General features: G+C 48.7%; 1 pseudogene; it reads right to left on the bottom strand.

The window, feature by feature from the left end:
• Positions 1-18,960: 18,960 nt before the first annotated feature.
• Positions 18,961-19,329, bottom strand: LOC146401602 (small ribosomal subunit protein eS24 pseudogene; annotated as a pseudogene).
• Between the last annotated feature and the right edge of the window lie 443 nt (positions 19,330-19,772).

The following is a 19,772-nucleotide window of genomic DNA, read 5'->3' as shown; positions in this document are numbered from 1 at the left end:
AAGAAAAGGTGATGTGAGGAGTTCCCTGGTGGCTCAGGGGGTTAAAGATCCAGTGTGGTCACTGCAACAGCCTGGGTCACTGATGTGACGTGGGTTCTATCCTTGGCCTAGGAACTTCTGCATGCCCTGGGCATGGCCAAAAAAAGGGGGATGGGATTTTAGTTTGCACTAGCAGAAGCACAGAACTTACAAGGAGAGAAAGGATAAGCCAGCTCTGTGCTGCTACTCGCCTGCTCCCAACGTTGTTGTGAGGGTTCCGGGCAGAGCGCCTTTTGCTACATCACATAGAACTTCTATCCTCAGAGATGTTCTGTTTGCTATACACAGCCCAGGACCAAACCCCAGGGCATCTGCACTTGTCTTCCTTGAGACAGGTTACCAGGTAGCGCAGCAATGAATCTGTGGCTCTACCCTCCAGGGGTCCCCATCTATAGAGGGGGCAGGATAAGGAGCTGAAGAGGGTTCCAGGGTAAGGAGGTGGTGGGCACATGGGGGAGAGAGAGCCCTCACTCCTGGCCCAGTCCCCTGATGGTGCACTCTCTCTCAGGGTTAACATCCCAGCGGGAAGCTGGAGGCACCAGCCCACCCTGGAGCAGCCCACTGTGTGGGGACTGTGTCTGCAGGAGCCTCTGACTAAACACGCAGGTGTAGTTCCAGTGACAGCACAGTGGGAGGACTGCCCAGCGCCAGGTAAGGAAGGCTCCTGAAGAGGGACCAGGAAGCTTCACCTCCCCGAATACACACCACCCAGGCAGGTGCAGCCCAGGCTTCTCTCGCTTCCAAACAGCATCTAAAAATCAAGCTTCACGCCTGATCTTGGCTTGTTGGCGCCTTAGCAAACTTATCCATATGCTTGAGGAAGAGGAGGGAAGGGGAGAAGTGATGTGAGTGTGGCTGCAGTGTTACTCAGTGTTACTGGTCCCTGATCATGAGCTGAAAATGTCCCGCATGAATCAGGGTGATGGTGACCTTCCTGGGAGCCAAAACTCTGTCTCCCCTGACATGGTGAGAAGCCACAGACATGGCGAGGATGACTCAGTGTTAGAGTCCGCACGCGACAAAATTTGAAAATTATGAAACGAGCATCTCAGGTGACCATGAGTCAATTTCCAGGCAGGATCCAGTTCCTTCCCATGTGTTAAGGGAGGTGGCTTCAGGCTCTGCGGCATCAGGGCCAATTTCTTATGTGCTCAAAATCCCAGTTTCTCTAGGTGTAAAGCAGAGGGTGTTGGGATGATGAAGTGAGATAATTTAACATTCTTACAGTACCTGGGTGACAAGCCGCTGGTTTGCTGGGGTCCAAGGGATTCCCAGAACATGGGACCTTCAGTGCTAAACCCATGACAGATCCAGGTAAATCAGATGCACCCTGGTTACCCCGGCAGTGCCTGCCCTATGGCAGATGATCGATAATGTCAGCAATAGGTACTTACTACAATTATTACTTTTTTTTTTTTTTTGTCTTTTTAGGCCTGCACAAATGGCACATGGAAGTTCCCAGGCTAGGGGTCGAAACTGGAGCTTCAGCTGCCAGTCTGCACCACAGCTATAGCAATGCAGGGTCCGAGCTGTGTCTGTGACCTGCACCACAGCTCACGGCAACACCGGATCCTTAACCCACTGAGCAAAGCCAGGGATTGAACCCACGTCCTCATGGATACTAGTCGGGTTCAGATTCATTAATGGCTGAGCCACGACAGGAACTCCCACATTATACAATCTTAATCCATATGCTATGCCCTTGTCTGTCAAATGGTTACTAAGCACTAACCATGTCCTAGGCATTGTTCTAAGTGTTAAACTATTTATTTATTTCTTACAATGATCCTATTACTACTATTATAGACCAAAAAGGAAGGAAGGCTTATTTGGGAGAATGGGCAGGAATGCAGAAGACACTAGTTGTGCAATTGCTGAACCTGGTATATAAAAATATGGTGACCTGAGTTCCTGCTGTGGTGCAGCAGAATCAACAATATCTCTAGATCGCTGGAATGCAAGTTTGACCCTGGGTTACGGATCCAGCATTGCTGCAGCTATGGTGCAGGTTGGATCCAGCATTGCTGCCACTGTGGAGCAGGTTGCAACTTCAGCTTAGATCCGATCCCTGGCGCAGGAACTTCCATATGCCCTGGGGCAGCCGAGAGAGAGAGAGAGAGAGAGAGAGAGAGAGAGAGAGAGAGAGAGAGAGAGAGCGAGAGAGTGAGAGCGAGAGAGTGAGAGCGAGAGAGAGAGAGAAAGAAAGAAAGAAAGAAAGAAAGAAAGAAAGAGAGAAAGAAAGAAAGAAAGAAAGAAAGAAAGAAAGATATGGTGACCAATCAGTACTGGTTTTAGTACTGAAAGTTGTATTGCAGGAGCCTCCTCAGTCTTGGGCAAACCAGGGCAGCTGGTCACCCAGTCTGAGAGCTACTACATGGCAGCAGGCCCACGCAAGCCAGAAACCCAAGGATCATGGCTCCAAGCCTGGGAACGTCCGGATGCCTCGGGTGTGGCCTTAAAAAAAAAAAAAAAAAAAAATCCAAAGCTCATTCAAGCAAGAGGAGATACAATTTGCAAAAAAGAGAAATGGATACCTACTTAACCTTCCTAGTTATCAAGGAAATGTAAAAATATAACAAGTGAGTAAATGTTTCAAATAATATTAATAATCACACCAGTTTTGGGAAACTGTACACTCATCTCTTGGTGACACTGGTGAAAGCACCCAGTGAAATACAGCTTGGCTATTAAACCCAGCAAGTTTACGTAGCAACATGGAAACATGCTTCTAGGGGAGGCTGAGTGAGAACAGAATCAGGCCCTGCTGTGTTTACCACAACCAAACATTTTTGCATAAATGTCATCAGGGCCTGGACAAGGATTTGGAAAAATAAAAACATCTGATGTGTTTTAAGGAAAATTGTGGTGTTTTTTTTGCTGTTTTTTTCTGCGGTCTATTGTTGCGGTTTCATTCGTTTGTGTAATAAATGCGAAGAAAGGCCAACACCCCGAAATGACCCACTTTTCTGTCTTTAGCAGGCATGCGGCTCAGGACCAACTCTGCCCCTCCTAACTGGCTGGGGCGGCTGGGGACTGAGCCGGTCTCCTTCCCTCGAGCCCCACCTCCCGCTGGGTTCCTCCCCTCCCTCCCGTGGTCCCTCATCTGCCTCCACCAGCCGTCTGGGGTCGTAGTTCGGGGCCTTGAGGGGGAGAAAGGACCCATCAGGCTGGGTGCTCACTCCACGTGCCTGACAGCCAGTTGCCACGAAAGCAAGATTTTGAATCCAGCACTTTGATTTCCTCTTTCTAGTTTCTCTGTTTGCAAGAGGCCAACAGGGCAATGGCAGCCTGGGTGAGGTTCAAGAGGCCTGAACTGCCTCAAACTATTGGAAGAGAGGGAGTCCCTGTTGTGGCTCAGCAGGTTATGAACCTGGCTAGTATCCATGAGGATGCGGGTTCGATCCACGGCCTCGCTCATCAGGTTAAGGATCCAGCGTTGCCGTGGGCTGTGGTATAGGTCTCGGATGTGGCTTAGGTCCTGCGTGGCTGTGGCTGTGGTGTAGGTTGGCAGCTGCAGCTCTGATTCCACCCCTAGCCTGGGAACCTCCATATGCTGTGGGTGCAACTTTAAAAAGACAGTTAATTAATTAATTAAAAAATAAAATTATTGGAACAGAGATGACGAGGTAGGTAATTTTCTAGGTAATCTGGTACCTCATAAGAGAGATAGGAGAGAGGAGGACAAAATACCAGTATGTCCTGCCAGCTGTGGGAGGGAAGATGGAAACCCCAGGTTTGGATGTTACATCAGCCAGCCTCTAGCTCAACCTTCCATTGTACAGCCAGAGAAACTGAGGTCAAGAAGTGAAATGACACACCCGCTGCAAGTTGTTAGTCCTGGTGCCAGCTCAGGCCTGGGTTTCTCCACCCCGCACCGGCCAGCTTCAGCAGCCGCAGCTGTCTCTCTGGCCTGCCAAAGGGACGGAAATTTCTGTCATGCATGAGTCAGCCATTCTCTTTGGGAGTGGCATTCTGATCTGAGGAAGTCGAGCTAAATAGTAGTTCAATTTCCTGAAAGCGGTAACTCAGGAACTCACTGCTGGCCAGGCTGGATCACTTTGTCTAAAGGTCTAGCCATAAACTAGGCCCTGGCGGAGATGTGGACAAAGAAAGGATAGATTTTTGATGGCCAAGGAGGGACCAGGGAGAGAAGCCCAGGGTGGCTGGACACAGACGCTAGAGGGGAGGGATGCGGATGTTGGGATCAGCCCATGGTTGTGGGTGCAAGAAGACAGAGTGGGCGTGGGGCTGGGGGGCACATCCCAGGCATCTCTTCCTTGTTCTTATGAACTGGAGACGGGCACTTGCCATCTGCCTCTACAACGATTGACTCCTGAGCCACTGCAGCTGCTGACTCTCAACAGCCTCTGAAAGGAGCTCAGGGTGGGGATCAGGAGTGAGGGACTCTGGGAAAACTGGCAGGACAGGTCTTCAGAGAGTTAAGTATTTTCAGAAGATTTTATGAGCCCAATCCTTGCATCTCCTCACATCTAGAAAAGCACTGAAATCTTTCATGGTGACGTCTGCTCCTCGTGATTAGCAGTTACCTTCACGAGACTAGCAGCGACCTTCTGCAAAATGCATGCTTGATTACACGTACCTCCTTGCTTCACCCAAATCACATATATTGAGCTCCCCTCTCTTTGGGGTGTTTTTTTTTCCGGAGCTCTCAGAAATGCTGTCTCCTGGGCTATAGTCCTCATTTTGCTCCAGATAAAACTTAATTCATAGCTCTCATATTGTATACTTTTTTTTTTTTTTTTTTTTTTTTTGGCTGCCCCATAGCATATGGAGTTCCCAGGCCAGGGATCAGATTTGAGCCACAGGTGCCACCTAAGCCGCAGCTGTGCCAGGCTGGGGATTGAACCTTGGTCTCAAGACACCACTGATCCTGTTGCACCACAGCAGGAACTCCTCATGTTGTGTACTTTTTTGAGTTGACATTCTAAAGTGCAATCTTGGGCAAGTCTTTCTGAGAATTGGTTTCCCTTTTCATAAAATAGGGTAACAACACCTGCCCTCACTCCCAACAATTGAGAGGGTCAAAGGAGACAAGGTCATAGCACTTTACAAGGTGAAAGCCATCTGGTGCTGGCTGGGCCAGAGAAGACCCATGTCCAGTCCAATGGCACATGGCGCATCAGGGGCCCATCTGTGGCCACAACCATCTCCAGACTCCAGTCCAAGTGTCTGACGATGGGAAGTTCTCAGATAACTGCCAAAGTGCTTATGGTTCATACTGGACCAAGGCAATCATCCCAAGTGGTCCAGGCAGCAAGGTTTGCTGATGTGCTGGATGCAGGTCTGTGCCTAGAAATTGCTGATCTCGAGAGCCGTCCTTCTGCTTCCAGGTCCCAAATGTCCATCCTTCTGCTTCACTGTAGACTGAGCAGCATTTCCCGTGCTCTGTGGGTAGAAGGGCCCAGTTCCTTCTGGCACACAGACTCCAGGACACGGTGGGAAACGGAGCACCAGGAGGAGGATGTGAAGCCAAAGTGAAAGGAGAGCTGGAGGTTTGCGCAAAAGCAACGGGGCAGGAGGTCCCATCGCGGCTCAGCGGAAACGAATCTGAATAGCATCCATGAGGACACAGGTTCGATCCCTGGCCTTGCTCAGTGGGTTAAAGATCTGGCGTTGCCATGAGCTGTGGTGTAGGTCACAGACCTGGCTCAGATCTAGCGTTGCTATGCCTGTGGTGTAGGCTGGCAGCTACAGTTCTGATTCAACCCCTCGGTTGGGAACTTCCATATGCCATGGGTGAGGCCCTTAAAAAAAAGCGGGGAAGGGAGTTCCTGTCGTGGTGCAGTGGTTAACGAATCCGAATAGGAACCACGATGTTGGGGGTTCAATCCCTGGCCTTGCTCAGTGGGTTAACGATCCGGCATTGCCGTGAATTTTGGTGTAGGTCGCAGACACGGCTCCGATCCCGAGTTGCTGTGGGGTCCGATTCGACCCCTAGCCTGGGAACCTCCACATGCCGCGGAAGCGGCCAAAGAAATAGCAAAAAGACAAAAAACAAAAACAAAAAAAACGGGGAGGGCAAAGCACCTCATGGACTATAAACTGTCACTATGTGCAGGCTTTATCCTGTATGCTTTACATTTAATCCTCATGAGAACTCTGCACCCCCATTTTGCAGATGAGGAAACAGGCACAGAGAGGGTAAGTAACTTGTCAGAATTTTCACAGCTAGCACCTGCTTGAGCCAGGACTTGAACCTGGGCACGCTGACACCAAGAGGCCCTGCGCTTTACTGTTGCACCAGGCAGCGATCTGGTGACCCCAGGGAAAGTTCCCACAAAATGTTTCTCACCCACGTAGAGTCATCTGGCAAAAATAGAGCTGGAGGAGGTGGCAAGAGTCTGGTCCTACTCCCAACTCAGCTATTAATGTTCCACTCAAATCCCAACAAGGCATCTGGAAGCGGTCTGGGTCTTGGCATCCTGGGGTAATTTGGGGTGGGGGCGGGGTGGGGCAGTCGCAGCGGGTGAAGTTTAAGAGAGGCTTCAATTCCAATGTGAAAAACGTCCCCCTGAAATCAAGAGTTTTCCCACCGACACTAGGTGGTGGTTTGTGTAGGTCAGTAGAGACAGATCTAGAGGAAGTTGGAGGCTTCCAAATCAGAGAAAAGTTGTTTTGCAAAATATTTTCAAAGACGAAGCGAACTTGTTAAAAACAATGGAGGCATTTTCTCTTCTTTCCAAAGGAAATGATTCAACCGAACCAAAGGTCACTTAACGAAAGAGACGAATTCAATCACGTTAGAAACATTAGAGATTCTGCAACTCTTCACAGCCAGCTGGAGAAACAGCCCTGGGCTTCTGCTGTGTGTGTGTGTGTGTGTGTGTGTGTGTGTGTGTGTGTGTGTGTGTGTGTGTGTGTGTGTGTGTGTGTGTGTTCCTTCTAGAGGATTCTGCTCAAAACTACCTACATGTTGAATTCGTTGAGGTACGTGTGGCTGAAATCTCAGCTGCGTCTGTCCACCGATGCCACCTAGAAACACGGAGACAAGAGTTGGAGGAAACAGAACTAGAAGCTTTAATTGCCAGGCAAAGAGGGAACACAGCAGGCTAGTGCCTCCAGGTCTGTGCTCGCCCCTAGAGGGGGTAGTGAGGAGTCATGGTATTTGAGGAGCAGGGCGTGATCAGCTCATGGACATTTTTCTGATCCGTGGGTGGTGAGATAATTGGAGTCAGCATCGTCAGCCTTCTGGTTCCCACGCGTGCTTGTGGGCAGCATAAAAAAGTTGACTTCTTCTACCCAGTGGGGGCTTCAGCACCTGCAAAAGAGCTGCAAGGACACGGCTCAGAATATTATCTATAGTCTTTGAAGAACTGAAGGTCCTTGACTTTGTTGAATGGCTGAATTATTATTACTGTTTTCTTTTTTCTATGTATTTTTTCACTTCCCGCATTAAATTGGTTCTTGGACTAAAGTTTTTCTATAAATAAACAGGCAGGTGGAGGACACACATAGGGGTTCACCCTGGGAAGCCCTCCCAGGGTCCTGCTCGGTTACACGTGCAATTCCATTTTGAGGTTTGAAAACATATGGGCCCCCTCCCGGCTCAAATTATTCGAGTCAACTAGATGGCTCAGTCTCCTCTTCTATGCTGTGATCCTCCTGACTCCTTACTCATTTTTAAAAAGCATGATGGGAGTTCCCGTTGTGACTCAGTGGGTTCAAAACCCGACTAGTATCCATGAGGATTCTGGTTCGATCCTTGCCCTTGTTCAGTGGGCTAAGGATCTGGCGTTGCCTTGAGCTGCGTTGTAGGTCACAGACCTACACAGGCTTGGATCCCTGGTTGCTGTGGCTGTGGTGCAGGCTGGCAGCTGCATTTCTGATTCGACCCCTAGCCTGGGAACCTCCAACTGCCAAAGGTGTGACACTAAAAAGACAAAAAAAAAGGGGGGGGGGGATAAACTAAGATAAAGCCTTCGCTCTTCTGACACCGGGGATGGCTTCCTCAGGTGAGGGAGACGGGTGGGGGAGACATCGCAGACACCCCCACCCTGGCACAATACGCCAGGTGTCTTTGCCACAAGCCTGAAACGGGGATTCTCTGTTTTCTTGAAGACCAAGTGTTCACCCAACAAATCAACGGACTTAAAAACTGCATTTAAAAAACAACCAATTTAATCAAAACCAGCCAAATTTTGATTAAATTAAATTGGGCCAATTTGCTCAAAATGTTTAAATAGCACTTTAATTTTGGAGGTATAGAAGCGAGAGTATACATTAAGACAGGATGTGTCTAGAGCAGTGTTTTGCAACCCTGTCTGTATGTTGTGAAATTCTGAAGTGCTGCAAGGCCTGAGTCCTGCCCAATCAATTATTATGATGGTCGAATTGGTTTGGGGTGTGACTGTGGCAAGAGGGCCTTTAAAAACTTCCCTTTAGGGAGTTCCCACTGTGGCTCAGCGGGTTAAAAATCTGATTAGCATCCATGAGGATGCACGTTTGATCCCTGGCCTTCATCAGTGGGTTAAGGATCTGATGTTGCCATGAGCTGAGGCACAGACACAGCTTGGATCTGGCAGCTGCATCTCCGATTCTACCTACCTCTAGCTTGGGAACTCCCATATGCCACAGGTGTGGCCCTATAAAGAAAAAATAAGAAAAATCAAAAAACTTCCCTTTTAAAAATTATCTCTTACATATATGCACATGCATGCATAATGCAGTGGGATCATGCTAAATGTATGTATTTGCTTTTTTAAATTTACTTTTTTTCTTTCTTTCCTTTTTTCCTCCCTCTCTCTCCCCCCTTCCTTCCTTCTTTCCATCTCTCCTTCTTTCCCTTTTTTTTTTTTTTTTTTTTTTTTTGGCTGTGCCCATGGCATGCAAAAGTTCTTGGGCCAGGAACTGAACTCACGCCACAGCTGTAGCCCAAGCCTTAAACTGCTAGGCCACCAGAGAAGTCCTAAATTTGATTTTTTTCTACTTTATTAAGTAATATTATTCCACAAACATTTTTATATGTCTGTATGTTCTTGTTTACAGGTTTTGTTTTGTTTTACAGCTGCACCTGAGCACATGGAAGTTCCTGGGCCAGGGGTCGAATTGGAGCGCAGCTTCTGCCCTACACTGAAGCCACAGCAATGCTGTATCCAAGCTGCATCTATGATCTATGTTGCAGCTTGCAGCAACACTGGATCCTTAACCCATTGATCAAGGTCAGGGATCGAACCTGCATCCTCACAGAGACAATGTCCGATCCTTAACCCACTGAGCCACAACAGAAACTCTTACAGGATTATTTTAACTTAGACATTTAAAATGTGCTGTTATACTTAGTGTAAATAGTATGTTCTGTACATTTTGAATGAATTATTTAGACCTTTCAACATCTTTTTTTTTTTTTTTTTTTTTTTTTGTCTTTTTTTTTTGCTATTTCTTGGGCCGCTCCCGCGGCATATGGAGGTTCCCAGGCTAGGGGTCCAATCCGAGCTGTAGCCACCGGCCTATGCCAGAGCCACAGCAACGCGGGATCCGAGCCGCGTCTGCGACCTACACCACAGCTCACGGCAACGCCGGATCGTTAACCCACTGAGCAAGGCCAGGGACCGAACCCGCAACCTCATGGTTCCTAGTCGGATTCGTTAACCACTGCGCCACGACGGGAACTCCTCAACATCTTAATACTATTTTATATTGTGGATTTCCACGAACTATCTAACATCTATTAGATTTATAGTTGACTTTAGCCTTTTCGCTCTCGTAAATAACACGTTAGTAAACCGTCCATTACAGCATTTATTTAGTGCCCAACAATAATTATTTCCTGAGAATCAATGGCTATCATCCACATTAAACTTTGTTAACACGCATAGCAAATGGCGTTTCAATATTGATTTTTTTCTTGTTCCTCTTAAAAAAATTACTGGAGGAGTTGAACATTTGTGTATATGCATGGTCGTATTACATTTTTTTTTTTTTTTTCCTTTTCTAGGGCTGCACCATGGCATATGGAGGTTCCCAGGCTAGGGGTCTAATTGGAGCTGTAGCCGCCGGCCTGCACCACAGCCACAGCCACATGGGATCTGAGCTGTGTCTGCAAACTACACCATAGCTCACGGCAACACCGGATCCTTAACCCACGGAGCGAGGCCAGGGATGGAACCTGCAACCTCATGGTTCCTAGTCGGATTCATTAACCACTGCGCCACGATGGGAACTCCAAGAACTGGTGGACACATTTTGGATGACATTCTAGACCTTCTTAAAACAGTACCTTCTAGTCCCCCCCGGGCCTGGCGTCCCACAGGAGGCTGGCTCTGGAAGCTGGAGTGATTCCAACGGGAACAGGAAGAACAGGAAGGCAGTCCCTCCTCCCTGTCTCTCTCTCTTTTCAGTTTCTCTCTTATGCCTCCGTCTGGCAAAATCTAAACGGGGGCCATCCGGCAAGCGGTTCTGGGAAGTGTAGTTTGCAGAGTTGCCACCCTGGCTCTGTTAAGTCAGGAAAGAAAGGGCGGGTCTCTAAGTAGCATACAGAAGGGTAAGACCCCAGGGGCGCAAGAAGTACACACAGGGAGGGTAAGACCCTTTGGGACATGACTCCCCTGGCTTTTATCTCCCGCCTGGCTCATCCATCTCTCCATGCTCATGACCTTCTGGGAGTTCCCTTTACCAGAGTGGTTCATTCCTAGTGCGGAGAGGCTCCTCTGTGTAGGCTCGGCTTCACGGTCACTGAGGTGTCCTTCCTTCCACACGCTGACCACTGACATGTGCTCTCTGATAGGCTATTTGCCTCCTGGTTTTGGAAGAAGACGCCACCAAGGGGCCACTAAGTCAATATTAACTCCAGATGGCAGAATGACATATACCAAACAGGAAATGAAATATTTCCCTTGCCGTATCTACAGAACACGAGTCTGTCAACTTGACCTTTAGAGAATTCTCATACCGCTTATTGACTTCCTCCCGTCAGAATGTCATGTTGCACACAATTAGAGCTTTCCTTTTCCTGCTGAGTCTCTGCATCATGATCACTCTGGCCAGAGAACACGGTAGCCAAGAATAGTAGAAATGTGCTGACCAGTCTTTGGTCCCTCTGGGTGGGCGACACCCACTGGTTTTCCTCTAGGACATGCACGTGTCTGGCTCACGCAGAAGGGAGCCAGTGGTCGTAAACCCGGCAAAGTTTCAATTCCACCTTCTTTTCATGAGCATTAACCCCCCCTCTTTCCTACTCCTTGTTCTGCTCCCACGGACACCCACCCCTTGCCTTCCAGCAGCCTGCTCTGCAGATTCAGATGCCAGAGATGGGAGTAAGAAGGCAGGTGTTCCTCAGGGGACCACAGCCAACTGCACGCTCAGGTCCCTGGGAGAGTTCACCTGATGAGTGGTCATGAGAACCTGTCTAGAGCATCTGAAAATCTCCATAGGGAAGCATCTTCCTACCAACTGAACTGGAGAAACTCCAGTCTCACCACAACCGTGAGAAAAATGAAAGAAAGGGTTAGGAGGAAATTAACTAGGGGTCTTGTACCCGCTTCTCTGCTTTACATCCCTTCTCCTCCCTCTCTTACCCCAGGAATCTTTTCATAGTCTGCCTTCTGAACTCTCTCTCTTGGTATTGCTTATTCACCCCGTTAACCTGTCATGTCAGGTCCTTCTGTCTTTTGCTTTCTCCTTGAGACTCATCCTTGCATCCCGCCTTGTTCCCATGCCTACCCCACCTGGGACAGCCCACCAACCTCCCTCAGCTATGCTAGAACCTCCATTCACGGGGTCCATTCTGACCTGTGGAGTGACCTCTTCTTCAGCTGCCTTCTTCCCTCCCCTCAGCGTTGCCCTGCTCAGTTCACGCGATTTTGAAGGAGAAGGATTTCCTTGGACAGGGGCGAGGGCCATCGTTCGCCACCATCAGTCTCCCTTTCCCCCAGCAGGATGCGATGGGAACTGCAGGAAACAACCCAGCAGAGTCAGGCCCCTGCCTGGCCCACCCATCCAGCACCCATCTCCAAGGCCAGCCGATGACTCTTATAGGTGGCTGTGATGCACAGAAGCTGAAGTCCGAGGGCATTAGGGGGCCTCGTCTCATCCCCAGAGCACACATTCTTCCTCCAAGCTCCCAAACACCTGGAGCATATGGAGGTTCCCAGGCTAGGGGTCTAATCGGAGCTGTAGCCGCCGGCCTGCACCACAGCCACAGCAATGCGGGATCTGAGCTGGATCTGCAACCTACACCACAGCTCACGGCAACGCCGCATCCTTAACCCACTGAACAAGGCCAGGGATCGAACCCACAACCTCATGGTTCCCAGTCGGATTCGTTAACCACTGAGCCACAACGGGAACTCCGGCCAGGTAGATTTTGCTGTGCAAACATGTCTCAGAAATCTCCATACAACAAATTCCACTTAGACTTCAGTGCCAGAGCAGCTCCCATTCCCTCAAGGAGGGAGGGAGAATGTGCTTCTGCCTCTTTAATACAAACAAAGATGTGAAAGCCATCTTTGTTCTCCCCTGGGTACACTGACCCAGGAGTTTTGACAAAATTGGAGGAGTTCCAGCATGAAATTTGTGGTCCATTCACAGAGTCCCTGGGGGTGGGGGGCTGTCTGTGGGCTTGTGAACAGAGCCGCTCAGCACCACCGCCCCCTCCTCTGTTGCTGTTGGCTCTGTTTCTGTGCAGGACCAGTGATTACAGGGAACAGCAGAAGCCCACACAGAACCTCGGGATCAGTAGGTGGCAAAAGAGGAAAGGAAGGAAGCTTCCATCACTGGCACTCAGTGTTGGCTGGATTGGCGAATAACCAAATGTTATGTATGTCATGTGTGAACGAATGCACATGAGAGGAGAAGAATGGATTAAACAAAGCTGCATTTGTAAGGCCCGTTTTCTCCCAGCTTATGCTCTACCTGGGATCGAAATGAGATGCTTCCTGGCCTATTTAGCGACCTTAGGCCATGAAAGGCTCAGTCTATGCTGGTCATTTTGGCCCTCGGTCCCCTTTCCATTGCTCTGTGTGCTGCCCTGTGTGGCAGGGGGCTGGGCCCTGGGCACTGCATTTAGATTCTGTGCACTGGTTGGATTATGGCCTTGGGGGCACCTGGCAGAAGGTTGGAAGATGGGGAGGAGAAGGCCTGCCTAGCGGTTGTTCCTGCAGCAGCCGTGGGGAGGGTGGACACCTGGGATCCAGCTCAGGCTCAGTGACGTCAACAGGTTCTTCAGAAAGGTGCTCGGGGGCTGTGGCTCAGTGTAAAGGGGCCAGCAGGGGTGGTCCAGCTGTCTGGCTCCAATGGCAGCAGAGGAATGCAGGCTCTTTCTGGGGCACCAAAGTGTTGGCAGGAGGCAGGGGTGTGTGAGCCCAACCTCAGGTCATGTAGATCCCAGATTCTAGGTAGCACCATCTCCCTGTGGGCTCTCTCCTCTAGGGGTCCTCAGATGCTCCCTACGCTCATCTTCTTTTCTCTGCTCCTCCAGCCTTTCCTGTGCGTTTGTAATCGTTTCCCTGTATTCAATTCCCACTGTTGGGAACCCACAGAGCAACTTCTGTTTTCCTGGCTAGTCATCAATAGACACCTCTTCCCTCTGTAGATCAAAAAGTACACTAAGCACTTGCCTAACCTTATTCTCATACGTTTGTTTCTGAAACAGATTCTGGGGTTAAAGGACATTGGGGTGTTGCCATTCTGCGTGAACTCAGGAAAGATGGATGGTGGGCTAGGGTGATCCCCACTGCGTTTTCATAGCACAATCAGCCACCCCTCTGCAGGGTCAACCCTGTAAACCAATAATAAATAAAGCCCTTCATGGCCTGGAAAATTAGACTTGCCAATTTCAGGTCATGTCACTAGGGTCCCAGTTGGAGCTCAGTTGCGTGGAACCAATGGCTGTCACGCAGCAAAGCAGGGAGATCCCCTGGAGAGGGCCTGTGGGAAGCTGAGCTTCCCCCCGTGGGACTGGCTGAGCGGGATTCTAAACGCGAGTGTCCTGGTTAGTTGGCTTTTCCTCTGCATTTTCACATCCTGAATTTGCAGGGTGCTTGGATTCCAAACAATGTGTCTTCAGACCCATTTTATCCCTGGCTGTTGGGGAATAAACCTTGTTGAAAGTCTGTAGGTTTTGGTATCTGTAATAACAGTTGGTATCAGAGCAACTTTTGTTTTTTTCTTTTTAGGGCCGCACCTGTGGCATATGGAAGTTCCCAGGCTAAGGGTGGAATCGGAGCTGCAGCTGCCAGCCTACACCACAGCCGCAGCAACGTCAGATCCGAGCTGCGTCTGCGACCTACATCACAGCTCATGGCAATGCCAGATCCTTTAACTCACCGAGCGAGGCTAGAGGTCGAACCCACATCCTCAGAGATACCAGTCAGGTTCTTAACCTGATGAGCCACAACGGGAACTCCCATGTGTAAGTTTTTTGTGTGAGCATTTTCATTCTTGGGCATACATCTAGGAGTAGATTTAATGCTATATTTAACTTATTGAGGAACAGTTAGAGGGTTTTCCAAAGTTGCTGCACCATTTTGCATTCCCCCCAGGAAAGTATGAAGATTCTCATTTTCTTTGTGGCTACAATTTGACAGTAATTGGTTTTGTACCTCTCCCTAATGTACTCAGGATCAGAAATATTTTGATGGAAAACTCAAGACCAGGATTGGCAGTGAGGTGAGGTTTCCAGGGTCTCACCTAGAAGCAACATGGCCCTGGAGGTCTCTTTTTCTGACCACTGCCCACAGCTGTGGGAGGTATATGGCCACACATACCTCCACGTAATCATTTTCAATGATTACATGTCAGTTTACAGAATGTTCTTGAGTAGGATGATTATGAATAAACATTTGTTATTTTTTTGTCTTTGGAGCATTTAAACTCTTCATATACATACACACATATACATATGTATGTACACACACACACACACACACACACACACACACACACACACACACACACACATTTGGAGATGACTGTATCGTATGAGGCAAAATCTGAAAAATGCCACCCATTTGCTTCCCCAGGATCCCTGGAATTGCCCTGCAATATGGACTCTGAGGAAGATTCTGGTGGCTGTGCAAGATCCATACTTCTTCTTTTTTTTTTTTTTTGTTTTGGTTTTTAGGGCCATGCCCACAGCATATGGAAGTTCCCAGGCTAGGGGTCGAATTGGAGCTGTAGCTGCAGCTGCTAGCCTACACCACAGCCACAGCAACGCTAGATCCAAGCCGTGTCTGTGACCTACACCACAGCTCACTGCAATGCTGGATCCTTAACCCACTGAGTGAGGTCTGGGATTGTACCTGCATCCTTATGGATCCTAGTCAGATTCATTTCCACTGAGCCACGATGGGAACTCCAGGATCCACACTTCTGATGGGAGGCAGCTGAAGCAGTGGGCTCCAGTAGCTATCAGGAGTGGCTTCTAAAAAAGAAAATGTATTGAAGTATAGTGGATTTACAATGTCGTGTTTAATTTCCACTGTCTTGCAAGGTGACTCAATTATGTGCATATATATTCCTTTTCATATTCTTTTCCATCATGGTGTGTCACAGGATACCGAATAGAGTTCCCTCTGCTACACAGTAGGACCTCATCCTTTACCCATCCTGTGTAGGCTAGTCTGCCTCTGCTAACCCCAACCTCCCCATCTTCCCCTCCCCCACCTCCACCCCCATCAGGACTGGGTCTGACTTGCCTGTGAGGTGGCCGTATTTTCACACAGTCCGTATTAGGTACAGTCTCGCTAGATAAGAGGTTTCAAATCAGAAGCTTGCTGGCTGAAGCTGGACCGTGAATATGTTTTGCTTAGCCAGCACGGTTTCCTAAAGATTGGGAGTTTTAACTAAGAAATCCAGATTTTCAGTTTACCTGAAAAAAACCAAAGCTCTGGCAGCCCTGGGCCAGTTTCCACATAAGGTAACACTTGGCTGGAGCCATTGCCTCCTGGGATGTGGTTTGAAGGGGGTGCGAACGCTTCAGTTTCCGGCTGTGTTACACCCCCTGCCCCCACCCCCACCCCAGCTTCTCTTCATTCATTTATTTTACCTGCTTGGCCCCAAGGAGACAATTCTCCTATCTTCATATAGCACCGCCCTGCCTGTAGGGTGCCCAGCCTTTGGAAGAACTAAGCCTTAAGCACTTCCGCTAAGGGCTTCAGGGAGCCATCCTTCTTTATTTTTTAAAGGAGGCAAAGTGCCTTCTTGGTTTATTTTTTATTTTTAAATTTTTTTTGTCTTTTTGCCTTTTCTAGGGTCCTTCCCACGGCATATGGAGGTTCCCAGGCTAGTGGTCTAATTGGAGCTGTAGCCACCGGCCTAAGCCAGAGGCACAGCAACGTGGGATCTGAGCCACATCTGCGACCCACACCACAGCTCACTGCAGCTCACGCCAACACCAGATCCTTAACCCATGGCAATGACGGATCCTTAACCTACTGAGCAAGGCCAGGGATGGAAACTGCAACCTTGAGGTTCCTAGTCAGATTCGTTAACCACTGCACCATGATGGGAACTCCGAGCCATCCTTCTTTAGAACAGTGGTCCCCAAACTTACCTACACATTAAAATCACCTGCAGATTTAAAAAAAATTTCCAAAGCCTGGCTACATTCCAGACCGGTTAAATCCCAATCTCAGGGGTGGGACAGAGGCAGTAGTACGCTGGTCAATGTGTAACCACAGGTCCTCTGGGGAGAAAAAAAGCCCAGATATGTAGACTTTGGTGATTTTCTTTTCTTTTCTTTTTCTTTTTTTTGTCTTTTTGTCTTTTCTAGGGCCGCTCCCTCGGCACATGGAGGTTCCCAGGCTAGGGGTCTAATCGGAGCTTGTAGCCACCGGCCTACGCCAGAGCCACAGCAATGTGGGACCCGAGCTGCGTCTGTGACCCACACCACAGCTCACGGCAACGCTGGATCGTTAACCCACTGAGCAAGGCCAGGGATCAAACCCACAACCTCATGGTTCCTAGTCAGATTTGTTAACCACTGAGCCATGACAGGAACTCCTAGATTTTGCTGATTTCTCTGCTTGATATATTCTCATTAATGTCGGTTTCACCAATGTGCCTTCTCTAAATGCAAAAGAGAAGCAAACCATTACATACTATTTTCACCATACAGACAAAAACGGATATACTCTCAAGACTATAGATCATAGTAAAATATAGTAAGGTGATTTAGAACATTGGGGTGTTGCCATTCTGCGTAAACTAAGAAAAGTATCAATGAGTTTTGAATATTATTACCTTTATTTTTAATAAAATGCATTTGTTTATTTTTTTCTTAAAAAATTTTTTTTTTGGTGTGTAGAAGTTCCTGGGCCAGGGCTCGAACCATCTTGTGGTTACAGCTGCAATGGCAAAGACAGATCTTTAACCCACTGCGTCACAAGGGACTATCCAACAAAATACATTAAATGCAAGTTTATATAAAATTTAATTTTAAATAATGGCTGCGTTAAATACCTAGGTGATAAATTTTCTGAAACTTAAAAAATCAGCTCTTGGGAGTTTCCGTCATGGCTCAGTGGAGACGAATCTGACTAGCAGCCATGAGGACGCAGGTTTGATCCCTGGCCTTGCTCAGTGGGTTAAATAAAGATCCGGTGTTGCCGTGAGCTGTGGTGTAAGTTGCAGACGTGGTTCAGATCCCACGTTGCTGTGGCTGTGGGGTAGGCCAGTGGCTATAGCCCTGATTTGATCCCTAACCTGGAAACTTCCATATGCCTTGTACAAGCCGGCTGCAGCCCACTACTGGAACAAGCTTTAGTCATTTTCGTAAAGCTTGATCCCAAAGTGCAATAAATTTGGAGTCTGCTGATTTTGAACAATGGCCCTCAAATTTTAACAGGCTTCGGGATCGCCTGGAGGGCTTGATAAAACAGACTGCTGTGCCCACCCCTCCTCCAATTTCTGACTTTGTAGGTCCGTCTTGGGGGGGGTAGGAATTTGATGCCCCCCCCTTTTGCTTTCTAGGTCTGCACCTGCAGCATATAGGAGTTCCCAGGCTAGGGGTCCAATTGGAGCTATAGCTGCCAGCCTATGCCACAGCCACAGCAATGCAGGGTCCGAGGGGCATCTGCAACCTACACCACAGCTCATGGCAACATCGGATCCTTAACCCACTGAGTGAGGCTAACGACTGAATCCGCAATCTTATGGTTCCCAGTCAGATTCGTTTCCACTGCGCCACGATGGGAACTCCAACTTCTTTCTTTCTTTTCTTTTCTTTTTCTTTCTTTCTTCTTTTTTTTTTTTTTGTAAAAGTTCTTAGTTTATTAGGCCCCTCATGAAAATTATGCACAATCCCCACAGACACAGTCACTGCAGAATCTTTGCTCCTTCTGTTGTCCAATCTCCAGCTCACTTTTTGCCAGCAGGTCCCCTGACTTTCTTCATCCTGTTCTTGTATTCTTGTCTTCTTTTTTGCCTTTTCTACGGCCGCTCCTGCAGCACATGGAGTTTCCCAGGCTAGGGGTCCAATCAGAGCTGTAGTCACTGGCCTACACCAGAGCCACAGCAATGTGGGATCCGAGCCGCGTTTGTGACCTACACCACAGCTCATGGCAACGCCAGATCCTTAACCCACTGAGCAAGGCCAGGGATCGAACCCGAAACCTCATGGTTCCCAGTCAGATTCGTTAACCACTGCGCCATGATGGAAACTCCCCGTTCTTGCATTCTTTTCTCTGTTTTCTTTTTTTTTTTTTTTTGTCTTTTGTCTTTTTTTGTTGTTGTTTTGTTGTTGTTGTTGTTGCTATTTCTTGGGCCACTCCCGCGGCATATGGAGGTTCCCAGGCTAGGGGTTGAATCGGAGCTGTAGCCACCGGCCTACGCCAGAGCCACAGCAACGCGGGATCCGAGCCGCGTCTGCAACCTACACCACAGCTCACGGCAACGCCGGATCGTTAACCCACTGAGCAAGGGCCGGGACCGAACCCGCAACCTCATGGTTCCTAGTCGGATTCGTTAACCACTGCGCCACGACGGGAACTCCTCTTTTCTCTGTTTTCTTGAGGTCTTTTTCTTCTTTTACAAGTCATGTCTTGCAAGCCTGTGTTTGGGCTCATTTTTCTTTGCGTAATCCAAGGAATCATAAATGATGCCAAAGCCAGTTGTCTTGCCACCTCCAAAATGGGTTCTGAATCCAAAGACAAAGATGACGTCTGGTGGAGTCTTGTACATTTTGGCTAGTTTTTCCCGAATTTCTGTCTCAGGTACTGTTGCCTTCCCAGGGTGAAGGGCAGCAATGACCATTTATTTCTGCTGAAGCAGTCAGTTGGCCATGAACTTCCTGGTCCGGAGAGTTACTGTGTCATTCATGATGGAGACTAGTCTGCAAACAGCCAGGAAGGAAAAGAGCCTAACTTCTTCAGGTAACAATTCCTATAGCAGAGGGTGGCAGGCATGGTGAAGGTCAGATGCCTGGGTGAGTTGCTCCAACCTTGTGGATGCCGTGGGCGTTTCTTCCCCTCCTCCAGCACACACTCATTCCTGCTCCCAGGGCCAAGGGTAAGTGGGTGGGGGTGGGGAGCAAGCAGCAAAGCTCTCACTTGGAAAGGCCATTACCAGCTCCCTGGGGGCAGTCTCAAGTGCCCGACCCCGTCACCATGGAGACTGACCGGTTACTGGTGGGCTGGGATCCAGAGGAGTGAGGACTGAGTCTAGGCAAAGGTGGAAGGCTGCCTTAGCCCTTCAGGTCCAGGGGCTAAGGGGAATCAGAGGCTTTTTGTTGTGGGCCTCTTGAGAGGTTTAAGAAAAAGCCATCAATCTCTCTGCTA

This window comes from Sus scrofa, chromosome 7 (assembly GCF_054392235.1).
Source record: "Sus scrofa isolate SSC_HxYL_T2T_F1_AM1 chromosome 7, Sscrofa_HxYL_maternal_Yorkshire_Landrace_v2.0, whole genome shotgun sequence".
Classification (NCBI taxonomy): domain Eukaryota; kingdom Metazoa; phylum Chordata; class Mammalia; order Artiodactyla; family Suidae; genus Sus; species Sus scrofa.
This window is presented reverse-complemented; position numbering and strand designations above follow the sequence as displayed.